The following is a 16,905-nucleotide window of genomic DNA, read 5'->3' as shown; positions in this document are numbered from 1 at the left end:
GCTATCATGTGCCTGATATTTTAAAAAAATGACTAATAATTACATATGCTTGTTCAAATTGTTTTTGATACATGTCATTGAATTTCTTCAATCAAAAATGAATAAATAAAATAAACGCGTATACCAAAGATATCATATTTTTTTAATTTCTGAAGGTGGAAACGAGTAAATATTGCCTGTTCTTAACGTTAACCCGTTTTATTCTCAACAGCCAAAACGTTGAGAACCTTTGATTAACAATTATAGCTATAATGAAAACTCGCCGATATGGATATTCATTCAAACGAATTTTTGTACGATAGTATGCTTATAATTATTACTTTTTCATTGCAGATTACCTCTGTAATTATCGATGCCTAGACGATCGACATTTTTACAAGTATAAATTTGCCACGAATAAAATTTAAAATATAAATCGGTCCTTTCATCTTTTACTTTAGTGAAACTTTGAGGGTAATTTTATAATATAATTTTATTTGACCCTTTGGTTCCAACCCGAAGACGTTCACGAGTTTGCATACGATAAACTGGTTTCAATAGTTTTCATGGATAGGACAATGGGAAAACTTACCAATTATAAACATTACAGAACAATGTAGCAATTTCAATGACCATTCGAAATATAGTGAGCTGGTTACCTAGTTTAGTTCCATAATCAGGATATTATATTTATTTTATATATGTATCCAACACAATCCCGGCTGTGTTTCATTTCGAACATCAGAACTATAGAAAGTTCTGAAACTCGCTATTTTAATACAGTACTTCTCAACCCCATTATTAGGCTTCCCGCTGCTTGTCAGCAGGGAACCTATTGTATTCCTGTGTTTTATTATTATTATTATTATTATTATTATTATTATTATTATTATTATTATTATTATTATTATTTTCCCGCTGCTTGTCAGCAGGGAACCTATTGTATTCCTGTGTTTTATTATTATTATTATTATTATTATTATTATTATTATTATTATTATTATTATTATTATTATTATTATTATTTTTTCAAATTGGTCCTACAAACTTTAAATTCACCTCAAATGTGCAGAAGTTCTCAGCTAGCAATAAAACGCAAATTTTATGCATGACTGACCATGCTTTCACGCTCCAGTGAGCAAAACGCGTTTTCAGTTTTTTTGCGATTTCTCAAAATTGATACATGCTATTGGGTTGAAATTCATAACAATGATTAATGGACATGTTCCGGATACGATATGTCAAGGATACGCATGAGTGACCTCGGCGATACGCTCCAGTGATCAATATAGGATTTTACATTTTCATCTTCTTCTCGAGAACGACACTACTTAGAGACTTGAAATTTACATCACATGCAGATAATGAGTCCCCCATCATAAATTGCAAATTTTATGCATGAGTGACCACGCTTTCACGCTCCAGTGAACAAAACGCGTTTTCAGTTTTTTTGCGATTTCTCAAAATTAATACATGCTATTGGGTTGAAATTCATAACAATGATTAATGGACATGTTCCGGATACGATATGTCAAGGACACGCATGAGTGACCTCGGCGATACGCTCCAGTAAGCAATATCGGATTTTACATTTTCATCTTCTTCTTGAGAACGACACTACTTAGAGACTTGAAATTTACATCACATGCAGATAATAAGTCCCCCATCATAAATTGCGAATTTTATGCATGACTGACCACGCTTTCACGCTCCAGTGAGCAAAACGCGTCTTCAGTTTTTTTCTACGCGGGAAGCCTGTTAAAGCTGCACGCAGCTCTAGTTCATTTTTGTGTCCCTGTTCCGGAACAGTTGAATTTCTAACAACCATTTTAATATTTTTTAAAGCATACATATATATATATATATATAAGTTTCGACTTCAAAAACATTAACATTTGCAACTTTTCTTCTTATTTTAGTGTGGTATCTAAAACTCTGACTGACCCTCATTTAAATTTTGACACGCCCGATGTGTGATTACGTGATTTCAAGTTTTTCGCCGCCGAATTTGAAAATACGACAAGAGTAATGTTAGTAGTCGACTTAATATTTTGAGCACCACATTTAAACATAAGGTTTGCTTCCTGAATGATTTTTCGATGATTTCACATTTTCGGTTTGCGGGATTTGAAATTGGGTCGACATTTCATCTCGGAAGCAATTGGTTATTTAATTACATACCCATTTCAATGATATATAAACTTTGAAATTTTTGTTGTATATAATTTAAACTATCAAATCAATTAAAATAAATTGAGCTGTTTCAAACTCGTCTTAAGTTAGTGCCATATAATTAGTTCAGGAAATTTGGTTTTGAAAAAATGATAAAATAAACGTCGAGTTTATTCTGGAAATGCCTTGATTGAAAATTTTATTTAGTTTATTTTTCAAAATCGATAAAACAGTTTTTACATATTTTATTTTAGTTTGGAATTTTTTCTTTTGATGAGCAGAGTGTTTTCTCAAGTATATTTCAAGGGCTCGACTGATGGTGCATGCCCAACATACACTTGCCTTTCATTATCCTACGTCTGAAAATCTATCTGAGCAAACAAAGTATCTAAACGGCAGCTAAAATTTCAATTGCCCATTCCCCCTTTGACATCGTGTTGATTACCCCATGTTACGGAAGCGAGTGAGGAGAACAATGCTCGAAAAATACCCATTTGATGTATCTCCCCCTTTGTTACCTCCTGACGAATTCAACAACATTTTATATAAATAAATTTATTTTCATACATATTGCACTGTAAGATAATATTATAAATATATTTCGACGGTAATGTAAAAATATTAATAGCAAGATACAAGAAATTTAAATCCATGTTTCTCCCGGAAATGATTTCGTGGTTTGCAGTTGATAGAACGATACCGTTTTGCGTTTAATTCCGTATTGTAAATTATTTCGTCTTTTTCGTCAATTACCGGTAACATATTGTTCATTTTTCGTCGCAGATTCGTTTTATTATTTTTTGAAAATATTTGTCTTTCCGTGAAATTTCTTTGATTCATTTCAATTTTAATCCATAAATTCGATGATTTGTTTGTTGTTTCCACTTTTTCTTCCAATTCTTTGACTGCGCATAGATTAGTGAATTTTCTTTTTGATTTTGTTGAAAAAACTCGCTTTTGCCTTGCCATTGACGATGGTTTTACCACAGGAGTGAAATTCTTTAGTTCGTTGATGTTCTTCCGACTAGAATTTAAGTTTTTGTTCAAGCAATGTATTCTCTCCACAATTCGATTACTATTGCAATTTTTATCAGTTGTCTCGACAATATTTTTGCTGGAATATTCAATTATTTGTAGAACAGCCATTTTCTCTGCTATGTCTCTTGACAAAGTGTTTCGTAAAATGAGCTCACGGACAACATTCGCGAGCTTATATTCTGAAAGGAGAAAATAAAATATGATAAACCAACTAACTCATGGAAACATCTGAAGCAAAGGGCTAGCACTTAAATAGTATTAAACAAAATTATAAGTTTCAGTATGCCTGATTAAAAGAGTTTAACTTCCTTCCAATTAATTTCTAATTGTTGATTCCAAACACTATAATTAAAAACGTAGCAGCTTCGTATTGTAGTGAAGTCAAACAAATAAATAGGTAAATATTTTGATTAAGTATGAACCAATCATGAAACACGACTTAAAAATGATCACATAGGCACTGATAAATTACCACTATTTTTTGAATTGACAGTTGAATGATGTCATCATTAATTTTTGACAGCAGTCTATCGACAATGTGAATCACTGTAATTCAGAATTTCAATATAACTCACCCCAAGAAAAAGAAAAAACATTTCACCCTCATTCCCACACGTTAACATGTAAAATAGCGGTATTTTTGACTGATACCTCTTTAAGCAAAACTCGGTGCGAATCCTCTAAAGTCTGTAGAAAGTGTAGGGAACTGCCATGGAGTACCGAAATATCCTTGAACTGCTGGGGTCTACCCAACTTTTTACACTCTGCTGAAATGGTAGGCTTCTGTTATGAGTGGTTCTTTCCGTTAAATTCGTACATTTGCGTATTTCGGATTTTTTTATTCCATCTTCACTACGCATTAAAACTACTTTTTTTGTTCACTATTTAATGGATTAGCTTGTGATATGCGCAAGTCGCACTCCCGCTTTTGTACAGTTCAAATAGCTGTGTGCATAAATGTAATACTAAAAAGTATTATAGTAATGATAAAGTACTAAATATTAATACCACATCGAATGCAAAATTTCTCCCAAAGAACGACAAAATTACTTTCGATGGAGAAAACCGGCGATAAAAAATAGCCCATTCGGGATAAAAAAAATTATAAGCATGGTTACAAATATTAGGACATTTTCGAATGATTCCAGAATCAAATCGAACATTTATTCGAATCGAATGTACTTGGAAGATATTTAAATTAATACAACGACGTGTCTGTATGGGACTTTTTTATTGCAATGGGACCTCCAGACACATACGGTAAATTAATGAAAACATAGAATCCATCACTCAGTTAGTACACGGAGTTGTCGTACACAGTAAGAAACATGTTCCATCAATAGCGAAATAGGAAGAAACTCGTCAACTTTGGTGGTCAAAAAAGACAAGATGGCGGCGATTCAAAACTGTCGTATGAATTGACTCGAATAATTTACTTTTCGATTCAAAATACCCAGCCATGCGATGTTGACAGCCATTGTGCTAGATTGTTTATTATTATCCGAAAGCGTTTCCTCCAGCTGCCGGTGTGTTTATTATTTTATTTAGTTCACAATTGATTAAGAAAGCCATAATTTAACAGGAAAACGGAACTACGGTGATAATTATAGTTGTTTGGGATCCGTTAGACCTTTATAATTTTAATCGCAGTCCGACCATTTCCGTATTTTTCCTTCTAATTACAGGCTGGAGTTCGGAAATCAGTGTTTATAATAATAAATACCTCATATGCGGCATACCCGCAACGTGTGCCATATAACGAAGATACTGACAGACGACACGAAATATATATATTATACAGTGAACTCCATTTAAAACCGAATCTTGTTTTAGCCTATAAGCATAAATTTCACCCGAGGTACAAAATAAACAGTAAGTCGGAAGTGATCAAAAAGGTTGAACATCGTCGAAGAATAAACAAAAGAGCTACATTGAATTAAGGACATTTTTTTTTCTATTTTTGTAGCGTCAATCATGCTTTAACATCTGTAACTTGTTCTATGTCAAAAAACTTTTGTATCTTCATTGTTAACGCGTACATTATGTTTAAGGGTTACATGCTCTTATTGTTCATGAACTATTAACTTTTAATTCGACGCATCATTTGTTCTGTACAAGAAATAGTAGTAATTGATGATTGTGGTTAACGTTGACGTATAGTTCGTGGATGCCGGCTTTTTGATAAAGACGATTACAATCAATTATATTTCTATTTATGTTTCCAAATACGATCCAGAAAATTTGTCTTTGGGTTCATGTTTTATAATATATGAGTTTGATTATGATTTCAGAATGGACCGCATTTTGAAAGAATAAAATTTATAATAAGCAAAATAATATTTGAAATATCTTTTGTCGCGTGTATTGTTTCTCCAAAATAAATCCAAGCGAAGATTCATATGTGGTTGCCTGCTAACCAATAATACGATATAGTGAAAAAACAGACAAAACAAATTAGGTAATTTTTCTATTCTTTCAGGCTTAAACAACAAATTTGCTTTTAAACAGTGAAATTAATAAATTTATATCAGTTATATTACCTAAAATGAAAAAAAAAAGATTTGCAGATTTTTTCACGATATGTGATATATTCAAACGACATATATTCGCAATAATCTTTTTTTTTTTTTTTTGCAGTAAAATGACAAATACTTTTCCTGGTTTCAATATATTTGCACCAACGTACAATTGTACACGTACATTTGCACCCAGGATAATTGCATCTGTATATTTTTGCACCCACGAACATTTGCACCCATGAACAATTGCACCGATACATTTGCACCAGCAGATTTTAGCACCAACACAGATTGCGCAGATGAACATTTGCACCCATGAACATTTGCACCTATAGATATTTGCACCCATGTATATTTGCACCCCCTTAAATTTTCACCCACGGAAATTGACACTCGCGGACATTTGCAACGCGTACATTTGCAGCCGAGAAAATACATTTGCACCTGCGTACATTTGCACCCACGTACTTTTGCCCCTGGGTTCGGTAGAGCTTTATCAGGGGTTCGTCGGAGCTCCTCTGAAATAATTTCACATCATGAAATCCTTCCATTACCAAGCCACTCATGTAAAGAATACCATATTTAACCAAAGATATCAACAATCCTACGTTTAGCTTGGCTGAGTGTGATTTCACACATATACAAGTTTAATTGGAACTGTCAATGGTGGTTATACCTCAGATCCCACTTCATCGAAAACTCGTTGTATCACCACAGGTGTCGCACGCTCTGTGTACATCTGCGCGATAGCGTTTCAAGATGCCTTCTGCTTATAAGAATATCTTAGGTTGTGGTTACAAACCTCATGGTTTTAAGCTGAATATTTGCGTCAACTTCACCAATACATATTCATAATCTGCTTATAAAATGTAGCTAAGCTTTACGCAAAAGTGGGAAATCGTAACAATTTAATCTTCGAGTCTGAATGAGTCACAACCAAAAAAAACATTTGTTCAGACCAATTTTTAGTCACGACGCCCTACAGGCCTACACTACATTAACCAAACGAAGACAGATCAATCATTGCGTTAACATTGTTTACTTTTGAGTATGAACTAGTGAGTTTTCTGTATCAAAGAATCGATGTCGGTAAATTTTTCAGCTCACTTTTCGCCACCCAATCCCACTCTTAAGAAATGTAATCTTGACCTTTCTACTCTACAAAATCATTTAACGTAAAATATGATTAATAGCAAATTAACTTTATTTAAAAAATCTTGCACGCAATGTTAATAAATATATTTCAATAAAAGTTTTAAATAATATAATGACGAGCTGAATGGTTTCACAATCAGCAGCAAGATATGACTGTTGCAGTTCCATGTTTTGCGTGGAAAAGATGTCTTGGTTTACAGTTGAGAGAACGATGCTGCTTAGCTTTTAATCACTTGTTGTAGATTATTTCATTTTTTTCGTCATTTGTAGGCAATAAATTGTTCATTTTTCTTCGCAAATCTATTCTAAAATTTTTCCAAAATGTTTGTTTTTGTACAAAATCTTTTTGAATTTCAATCCAAAAGCTTCCATATGTTGTTTGATTTGTTGATTCTTCTGTTTTATCGGATTCCACAATTGAACACAGATTGTTGGTAAATCCATTCTTTATTCTAGATGCAGCAATTATATTTTAGTAATTTATTGATGTTGGCTCAGTTTTTTCGCAACCGTACAGTTTTTCAGTGTTAAGTCCTTCTGTCTACGTAATTTTGTGTTGTTCCTGAATCGATAGATTTTTTCTAGTTTTCTATTTGTTTCATCATTTGTTTCATCATTTTTGCTTTCAAATTCAACTTCTGCAGAATAGCCATTTTGTTCCTATGATTTCGCCAATGAAGTTATTCAAAATAATGCCATAAGTAGAATTATCGTGCTTATAAGGAATATTCTTCTTATATTCAGGAATATAGAAGAGGAAAATATAAAAATTTTCGCACACGTGAGAGAAATGATAATGTGAAACTTCATTCGTCATTTGAGGCAAATTAAAGAGATCTTTAACCAAATTATACGTTTCGATAAATCTTATTAGAAACTTAGAAAGTGACCACTTTCATTGTTCGATCTAATATTGACATCCCTAACAACGATTAGAAATTTACCCATAGATTATTTTGTTATTACTTATCGATTTTAATCGTTACTTATCGATTTTAATCGGTGAGTATGGTGATAGGTATTTGTCTGTCTGTCTGTCTGGTTGTGTGTATGTCTGTTAGATGCACGCGATATCTCATGAAAGCGGGATTGAATCTGCTCCAGATTTTGCATGTGCATTCATCATATCTCGGACCTATTGATTTTGGGCAGATTATGTCGTATAATTAGCGATTTATTAATTAATTAGTGATAGGACATAGAGTGTCACTATGAGGTAAGAGCGCTGTTTTGGGGATCCCCTAACTTTCGATCGATAAGTCTTCGGATACTGACCGATATTCCCGTTATGTTGTTGTTGGTATTTTTGTTCTTATTTTTATGAAAAATTAGCATTTCTTATTAACTTCGGGACCAATTGCTTTGAAATTTCATTTAAAGAAGAAATTTCATTTTCATTTAATTTTGGCTAGAAGCTATTCCTTACCTCAAAATATTTTATGGGCTCCATGAGATTTGTTTTTTCGTTTATTGTGTGCGATGACATTCGCGTTAGTTGTGAAGACAGCGCTAGCATACAGTGACAGATTGTATACCTTATATTACTTCGTTTTGGCTAATGTGTCATATATTTGAGCAACGCTCTCTTATTGCAATGAGTTTCACTTTATAGACAACAGCACATTTACTTGCAAGTTCTATGCCGAGTAGTTAATAATTGCCGTGTAATCTTGTCTGGGATTGAGTGTGAAATACGTCATCAATTTTGGTAGCTCAAAGTGCTCAAAGTGATAAATGCTATTAATTAATTGAGTTGAGATTATGGGCTTAAAGGGAATCATTTTTTAAGTAATGCCTGACCTGTTTCTTACAATTTTGAATATATCGTGAAAATAATAAATTTGAGTTGATTATATTTAAACAAAATAATGATCATTTAGATCCTTTTGTTCAATCCGTTTTAATACAACTAATTTCATTTTAACGTATTTGGTATTACGTCAATTCTTTAATCAAAAAATTTTAATAGTACTGTAAGTATTTAGAAAACACTTGTTTAAACCCATAATCATATGGAATGAGTTACCGGTAGTTGTATTAAGATTGTTAATTAAAGCTTCTTAATTCGCAAATGTTATTAAGTATCTCCAAATAACGTATTTAATTCTAGTTCTTAATTGATAAATTGATTTGACGTCTATCGTATGTAATATTTAATGAATGCATTTATCGGAGAAAATCAGGCTCGCTGTGTTTATTTTGAAGTTAAATTGTCATGACACACCAATTATGCCGTATATCGTTTATCATCTTATTATCTAATATTATTATATCAAATTCTGCTACTAAAGATTCACTTGACTAGTCAAGTACAAATCCATCAATGAGAAGTATCAGCCCCGTGTCATTTCCAGTAAAGTCAGCTTCTGGGACTCAATTCAAATCGAGTTTTAAAAATAAGTTGGAGATTAAGTCTTCATACACATCTCAATTAAATTAAACGACTAATATCTGTGCAACACAGCACATAGAATAAATAACGGAAAATGCATATTTTCACTACTATTTACATTCTGTGCAATTAAGAAACTATTTTTCAACAGACAATCATTTAATTAGCATTTTAAGTAACTACCAGTTCAACTTCGGCAAAGCATGAGAATGCACCAATGCCCAAACCTTGTAGGAACATAAAACCCCATGGATGAATTATAAAAATCCACCAAAAACGATAACAGCCAAAATTAACATAATACAAATGCAAAGTTTTTCGTTTTCCTTGATAAATTTATGAAAGAAATGCAAGCTAGTGTCTTGCAAGAGTTATCCCCGCAACGCAAGCCAAAAATTACGAGAGAATGCAATATTTTTATTTCTCTCGTTTTGTTGAAAATACCTTTTAATAGTTATATTGTGTGAGAGTAGCTTTAAATAATCACCTGAAAGTGGCATAATTATTATGTGTTACACGACGAAAGTATTAAGTATATTTCCTGGAAGTTTGTCTTCGACTTATGATTAGTTTCAGTAAATGAGTGAAAGTCAGGTTGATGTAGTTTTGTCATTCCACTAGGACTGCCACTCCCGGCTATTAGGGGAGTACGAATACGACCAGCGCAATGTTAGTAGTCCACTTAATATCCCAAAAATTACGTTTAAACATAAGTAAGGTATGCTTCTTCTTAACAATCTACAGCTTCTCCTTTGTTTTTAAATTTCGGTTTGCGGATTCAAAATTGGGTCGAAATTTTATTTACTCATTTCGACGATATATAAACTTTGAAATTTTCGTTGTATATAATTTAAACTATTAAATCAAATAAAATAGATTGAGCTGTTTCAAACTCGTCTTAAGTTAGTGCCATATAATTAGTTCAGGAAATTTGGTTTTGAAGAAATGATAAAATAAACCTCGAGTTTATTCTGGAAATGCCTTGATAGAAAATTTTATTCAGTTTATTTTTTCAAAATCGATAAAACAGTATTTACATATTTTATTTCAGTTTGTAATCTCAAGTATATTTCAAGGACTCGACTGATGGTGCATGCCCAACATACACTTGCCATTCATTATCCTACGTCTGAAAATCTATCTGAGCAAACGAAATATCTAAACGGCAGCTAAAATTCCAATTGCCTATTCCCCCTTTGACATCGTGTTGATTACCCTATGTTATACGGAAGTGACTGAGAAAAACAAGGCTCGAAAAAGCACTCAGTTGTCGTATCTACCCCTTTGTTACCTCCTGAAGAATTCAACAACATTTTATATAAATAAATTTATTTTCATACATATTGCACTTTAAGGTAATACTATAAATATATTTCGACGGTAATGTAAAAAAATTAATGGCAAGATACAAATAATTTAAATTCATGTTTCTCCCGGAAATGATTTCGTGGTTTGCAGTTTATAGAACGATACCGTTTTGCGTTTAATTCCGTATTATAAATTATTTCGTCTTTTTCGTCAATTACCGGTAACATATTGTTCATTTTTCGTCGCAGATTTGTTTTATTATTTTTTGAAAATAGTTGTCTTTCCGCGAAATTTCTTTGATTCATTTCAATTTTAATCCATAAATTCGATGTCTTGTTTATTATTTCCACTGTTTCTTCCGATTCCTTGATTGCGCATAGGTTAGTGAATTTTCTTTTTGATTTTGTTGAAAAAACTCGCTTTTGCCTTTCCAATGACTTCGATTCGAATTTCTCCACAGCCATGAAATTCTTTAGTTCGTTGATATGCTTCCGACCAGAATTGATTTCTTTGTTAAAGCAATGTATTCTTTCCGCAATTCGATTACTATTGCAATTTTTATTAGTTTTCTCGACAATATCTTCGCTGGAATATTCAATTATTTGTAGAACAGCCATTTTCTATGCTACGACTTGTGACAAAGTGTTGCGTAAAATGAGATCACGGACAACATTCGCGCACTTATATTCTGCGAAGAGAAAATAAAATGTAATAAATCAACCTACCCACGGAAACATCTGAGGCAAAGTACGTACCACTTAAATAAACTTAATATTAAACAAAATTATTAGTTTCAGTACGCCTATTTAAAAGAGTTTAACTTCCTTTCAATTAATTTCTAATTGTAGATTCCAAACACTATAATTAAAAATATAGCAGCTTCGTATTGTAGTGAAGACAAACAAATAAATAGGTAAATATTTTGATTAAGTATAAACCAATCATGAAACACGACTTAAAAATCACATAAGCACTGATAAATTACCACTATTTTTTGAATTGACAGTTGAATGATGTCATCATTACTTTTTGACAGCAGGCTCAATATAGCTCACCCCATGAAAAAGAAAAAACATTTCACCCTCATTCCCAAACGTTAACATGTAAAATAGCGTTATTTTTGACTGATACCTCTTTAAGCAAAACTCGGTGCGAAATCTCTAAAGTCTAAAGAAAGTGTAGGGAACTGCCATGGAGAACCGAAATATCCTTGGACTGCTGGGGTCTACCCAACTTTTTACACTCTGCTGAAATGGTAGGCTTCTGTTATGAGTGGTTCTTTCCGTTAAATTCGTACTTTTGTGTATTTCGGATTTTTTTATTCCATCTTCACTACGCATTAAAACTACTTTTTTTGTTCAATCTTCAATGGACCATTAGCTTGTGATATGCGCAAGTCGCACTCTCTCTTTTGTACAGTTCAAATAGCTTTTAATGTGTGCATAAATGTAATACTAAAAAGTATTATAGTAATAATAAAGTACTAAATATTAGTAATACCACATCGAATACAAAATTATTTCTCCCCAAGAACGACAAAATTACTTCCGATGGAGAAAACCTGGCGATAAAAAATAGCCCATTCGGGATAAAAAAAAAATTATAAGCATGCTGGGTTACAATCATTAGGACACTTTTCGAATGATTTCAGAATCAAATCGAACATTTATTCGAATCGAATGTACTTGGAAGATATTTAAATTAAAACAACGACGTAACTGTATGAGACTTTTTTATTGCAATCGGGCCTCCTACGGTAAATTAATGAAAACACAGAATCCATCACTCAGTTAGTTCGCGGAGTTGTCGTACACAGTAAGAAACATGTTCCATCAATAGCGAAATATGAAGAAACTCGTCGTCTTTGGCGGTCAAAAAAGACAAGATCGCGGCGATTCAAAATTGTCGTATGAATTGATTCGAATAATTTACTTTTCGATTCGAAATACCCAGCCATGCGATGTAGACAGCAATTGTGCTATCAGTGGTTCTCAACCTTTTTTCTTTCGTGGCCCACTTTCGTTGCATGAAAATTCTGTGGCCCACTATCTTTCTCATGGAAGGAAAAAACTACAAGAAAAACGAGACTTTTTGGCAAAAATAAATACTTTCATTTTAAAATTAGAATGAAAAGCAGCAGCATCATTCATTGCTACCACCCTAAAAATTTGACTATACTGACACAAATGAAACCAAACTTTTCAATAACCGTAGTAATTTTTAATAGGCTTGTGGCCCACTTGAAAAGAATCTATGGCCGAGCAGTGAGCCATGGCCCACTGGTTGAGAACCAGTGTGCTAGATTGTTTATTATTATCCGAAAGCGTTTCCTCCAGCTACCGGTGTGTTTATTATTTTATTTAGTTCACAATTGATTAACAAAGCCATAATTTAACAGGAAAACGGAACTACGGTGATAATTATAGTTGTTTGGGATCCGTTAGACCTTCATAATTTTAATCGCAGTCCGACCATTTCCGTATTTTTTTTCTAATTACAGGCTGAAGTTGGAAATCAGTGTTTATAATAATAAATACATCATATGCGGCATACCCGCAACGTGTGCCATATAACAACGATACCGACAGACGACACGAAATATATTATACAGTGAACTCCATTTAAAACCGAATCTTGTTTCAGCATATAAGCATAAATTTGACCCGAGCTTCAAAATAAGCAGGAAGTCGGAAGTGATCAAAAAGATTGAACTTCTTCGAAGAATAAATAAAAGAGCAATACATTGAATCAAAGACATATTTTTTCTATTTTTGTAGCGCCAATCATGCTTTAACATCTGTAACTTGTTCCATGTAAATGAACTTTTGTATCTTCATTGTTTACGCGTACATAATGTTTAAGTGTTACATGCTACTATTAAGTTCATGAACTAATAACTTTTAATTCGACGCATCATTTGTTCTGTACAAGAAATAGTAGTAATTGATGATTGTGGTTAACGTTGACGTATAGTTCGTGGATGCCGGCTTTTGATAAAGACGATTACAATCAATTATATTTATATTTATCTTTCCAAATATGATCCAGCTGCAAGAACATTCGTCTTTAAGTTCATGTTTTATAATATATAAGGTTGATGTTTATTTGTCAATTTGGCAATTTGTTTATTCTCTCAGGCTTAGCACTTTTGCTTTTGAATAGTAAGATTATTAAATTTATATCGGTAAAATTACCTAGAACGGAAATTTTTTTTTTACCTAAAACGACATAGATTCGCAATTATCTTTTATGCTTTTTTGTAGTAAAATGACAGATATTTCTCTTGCGTTGAAGAAAGAGGTGAAACACCTTAAATAAATAATTCTACAGCGTGACTTCAAATATACTTGAAATTCCAATTCGAAAAATATTATACTAGTTGATATTCTAAAAATACTTACACCGTTTGAATTTACCTATCTCATTTGTAGATATCATAATAAACGTGGCATTTGGCTTGGTTCTTATCGGAAAGAGTTTGGTACGTCCACCATCTAATCAGACAGATTCCATTTATGCATAGCAAAGGTTGTCACAAAATCTTCTGTTTCGTGGAATTCGCCACGTCGAGGTGTTTCTATGGCAGTTTCGACTTGTTTCGTTAAGTAATGCGTCAGTTGCTATGTTCTAAGTTTTATGTTACCACCTCTAAGATGAGCCTATATATAAATACAGACGACAGTGATAGATTCAACATTTTAAATAACAGGTTCTCTGTTGTGTCGAACTAACTAACGACACTTAACTCATTTCAGAAAAGTTATGTCAAATTTATATATCTGTAACTGTACGTAACAATTTCTATTTAATGTCACAAATAAGCTCATTAACATGACATGCTTTACATAAATTTAGTACATAACTTACGCAAAGCAGCAAATACAGTACAACGCTGCAGTCGTCTCGTAGGTACGTTACCAATTTGCTGTGGTCGTCTAACGTTTGAAACAAAACAAAAACAGGGTTGCTAAGTATTGTGCCATTCTGTTAACGGGTTTGAGAGAACCCCATGAATCCTACCACTGGGTACAACCCACCAATTGTCACTTGTAACTCCGCGATTGTTACTATTCATACTTTTTTGCCTACAACTAAATTTGCATACAATTAGGCCCAATTCCTATAGCCCTATATATGCTCGATACTATCTTACTTGGTTACAGCGTAATTTGTCCGAGTTTATAGATCATCCAACTCGGTTGTTATAACAATTCAACCTTCGAGGCTGAATCAGTCACTACCCAAAAAAATTTGAATTCTAAAATTCGTTCAGATTCATTTCCTAATCAAACCAGGACAGATCGATCATTGCGTTAACAGTGTTTACTCTTGAGTAGTCTATATGCTAGTGAGTTTTCTTTATGAAAGAATCGATCTCGAATTTTCAGTTCACTTTCCACTACCCATCCCTACTCTTAAGATATTTAATCTTGACCTTTCTACTCTACAAATTTCATTCAACGTAACCTATGGTAAAAATTAAATTTATTTGAAAAATATTGCACACAATGTCGATAAATATAATTCAATAACAGCTAGAAAAAAATATAATGACGAGCCTAATGGTTTCACAATCAGCAGCAAGATATGATTGTTGTATTTTCATGCTTTGCGTGGAAAAGTTCTCTTGGTTTACAGTTTAAAGAAAGATGCTGCTTAGCTTTTAAATCCTTGTTGTAGACTATTTCATCGTTCTCGTCGATTGTAGGCAATAAATTGTTCAGTTTTCTTCCCAAATCCATTTTAAAATTCTTATAAAATGTTTGTTTTTGTACAAAATCTTTTTGAATTCCAATCCAAAAGCTTGCATTTGTTGTATTATTTGTTGACTCCTCTGTTTCATCGGATTCCACGATTGAACAAAGATTGTTGGTAAATCCTTTATTTCTTTTAGATGCTGCAATCTTATTATAGTTCTGCGTTGATGTTGGTTCAGTTTTTTTCGAAACCGTACAGTTTTTCAGTGTTAAGTGTTTCTGTCTACGTAATTTTGTGTTGTTCCTGAATCGATAGATTTTTTCCAGTTTGCTATACGTTTTAATATTCCTTTCAATATTTTTGCTTTCAAATTCAACTATCTGCAGAATAGCCATTTTGTTTCTATGATTTCGTCAATGAAGTTATTCAAAATAATCTCACGGGTAAAATTCGCGTGCTTATAAGCTATTCAGGAATATAGAAGAGAAAAAATATAAAAAATTTCGCGCACGTGAAAGAAATAATAATGTGGAACTTCATTCGTCAATTGAGTCAAATTAAAGAGATCTTTAACCAAATTATACGTTTCGATAAATCTTATTAGAAAGTGATTACTTCCATTGTTCGATTTAATATTGTCACCCTTAACAACGATTAGAAATTTATTATTGGACACGAAATGGACCTATGAATCGTTTTGTTATTATGTTGTTGTTGGTATTTTTGTTCTTATTGTTATGAAAGAAAATCGAATTTCTTATTAACTGCTTTGAAATATTCAGTGGATAAAGATAGTATTTTTCGATGGAAGACTATTAGTTTCACTTATTTTAAATTTTATGGGCTCTATGGAATTCATTTTTTGTGTGCAATGACGTTCGCGTTAGTCGTGAAGCCTGCGGTATACATGTAGTCTGCTGTGACAGATTGGATACCTGTATTACTTCGTTTTGGCTTTCGTGTCCATATATTTGAGCATCGCTCTCTTGATGCATTGAGTTTTATACCGCAGATAACAGTAAATTTATCTGCGAGTTTTGTGTCGGGTCAGGATTACTAATTGCCGTGTAATCTTGTCTTGGGATTGAGTGTGAAATACGTCATCCATTTTGGTATGGCGAATTACTCAAGCTGCTCAAAGTGATAAATGCTATCAATTAATTGAGAACATCTGAGATTATGGGATTAAAAAGAATAAGTTTTCGAATGAAGCTTGACCTGGTTCTTACAAATTCAAATTTTGATTGTATCGTGAAAATAATAAATTTAAGTTGATTATATTTAAACAAAATAATGATCGTTTGTTTCCTTTTGTTCAATCCGTTTTAATTCAATTAATTTCATTTTAACGTATTTGGTTTTACGTCAATTCCCTAATCAAAATTTTTTAATAGTATACTGTAAGTATTTAGAAAACACTTGTTTAAACCCATAATCATATTGAATGAGTTAGTTGTATTAAGATTGTTAATTAAAGCTTCTTAATTCGCAAATGGTTTTTTTAAGAATCTCCAATGAACGTATTTAATTCTGGTTCCTGATTGATAAATTGATTTGACGTATATTGTATGTAATACTTAATGAATGCACTTATCGGAGTAAATCAGGCTATGTATGTTTATTTCAAGATCAAATTGTCACGAC

The sequence above is a fragment of the Styela clava genome, chromosome 5 (assembly GCF_964204865.1).
Source record: "Styela clava chromosome 5, kaStyClav1.hap1.2, whole genome shotgun sequence".
Classification (NCBI taxonomy): Eukaryota; Metazoa; Chordata; class Ascidiacea; order Stolidobranchia; family Styelidae; genus Styela; species Styela clava.
This window is presented reverse-complemented; position numbering follows the sequence as displayed.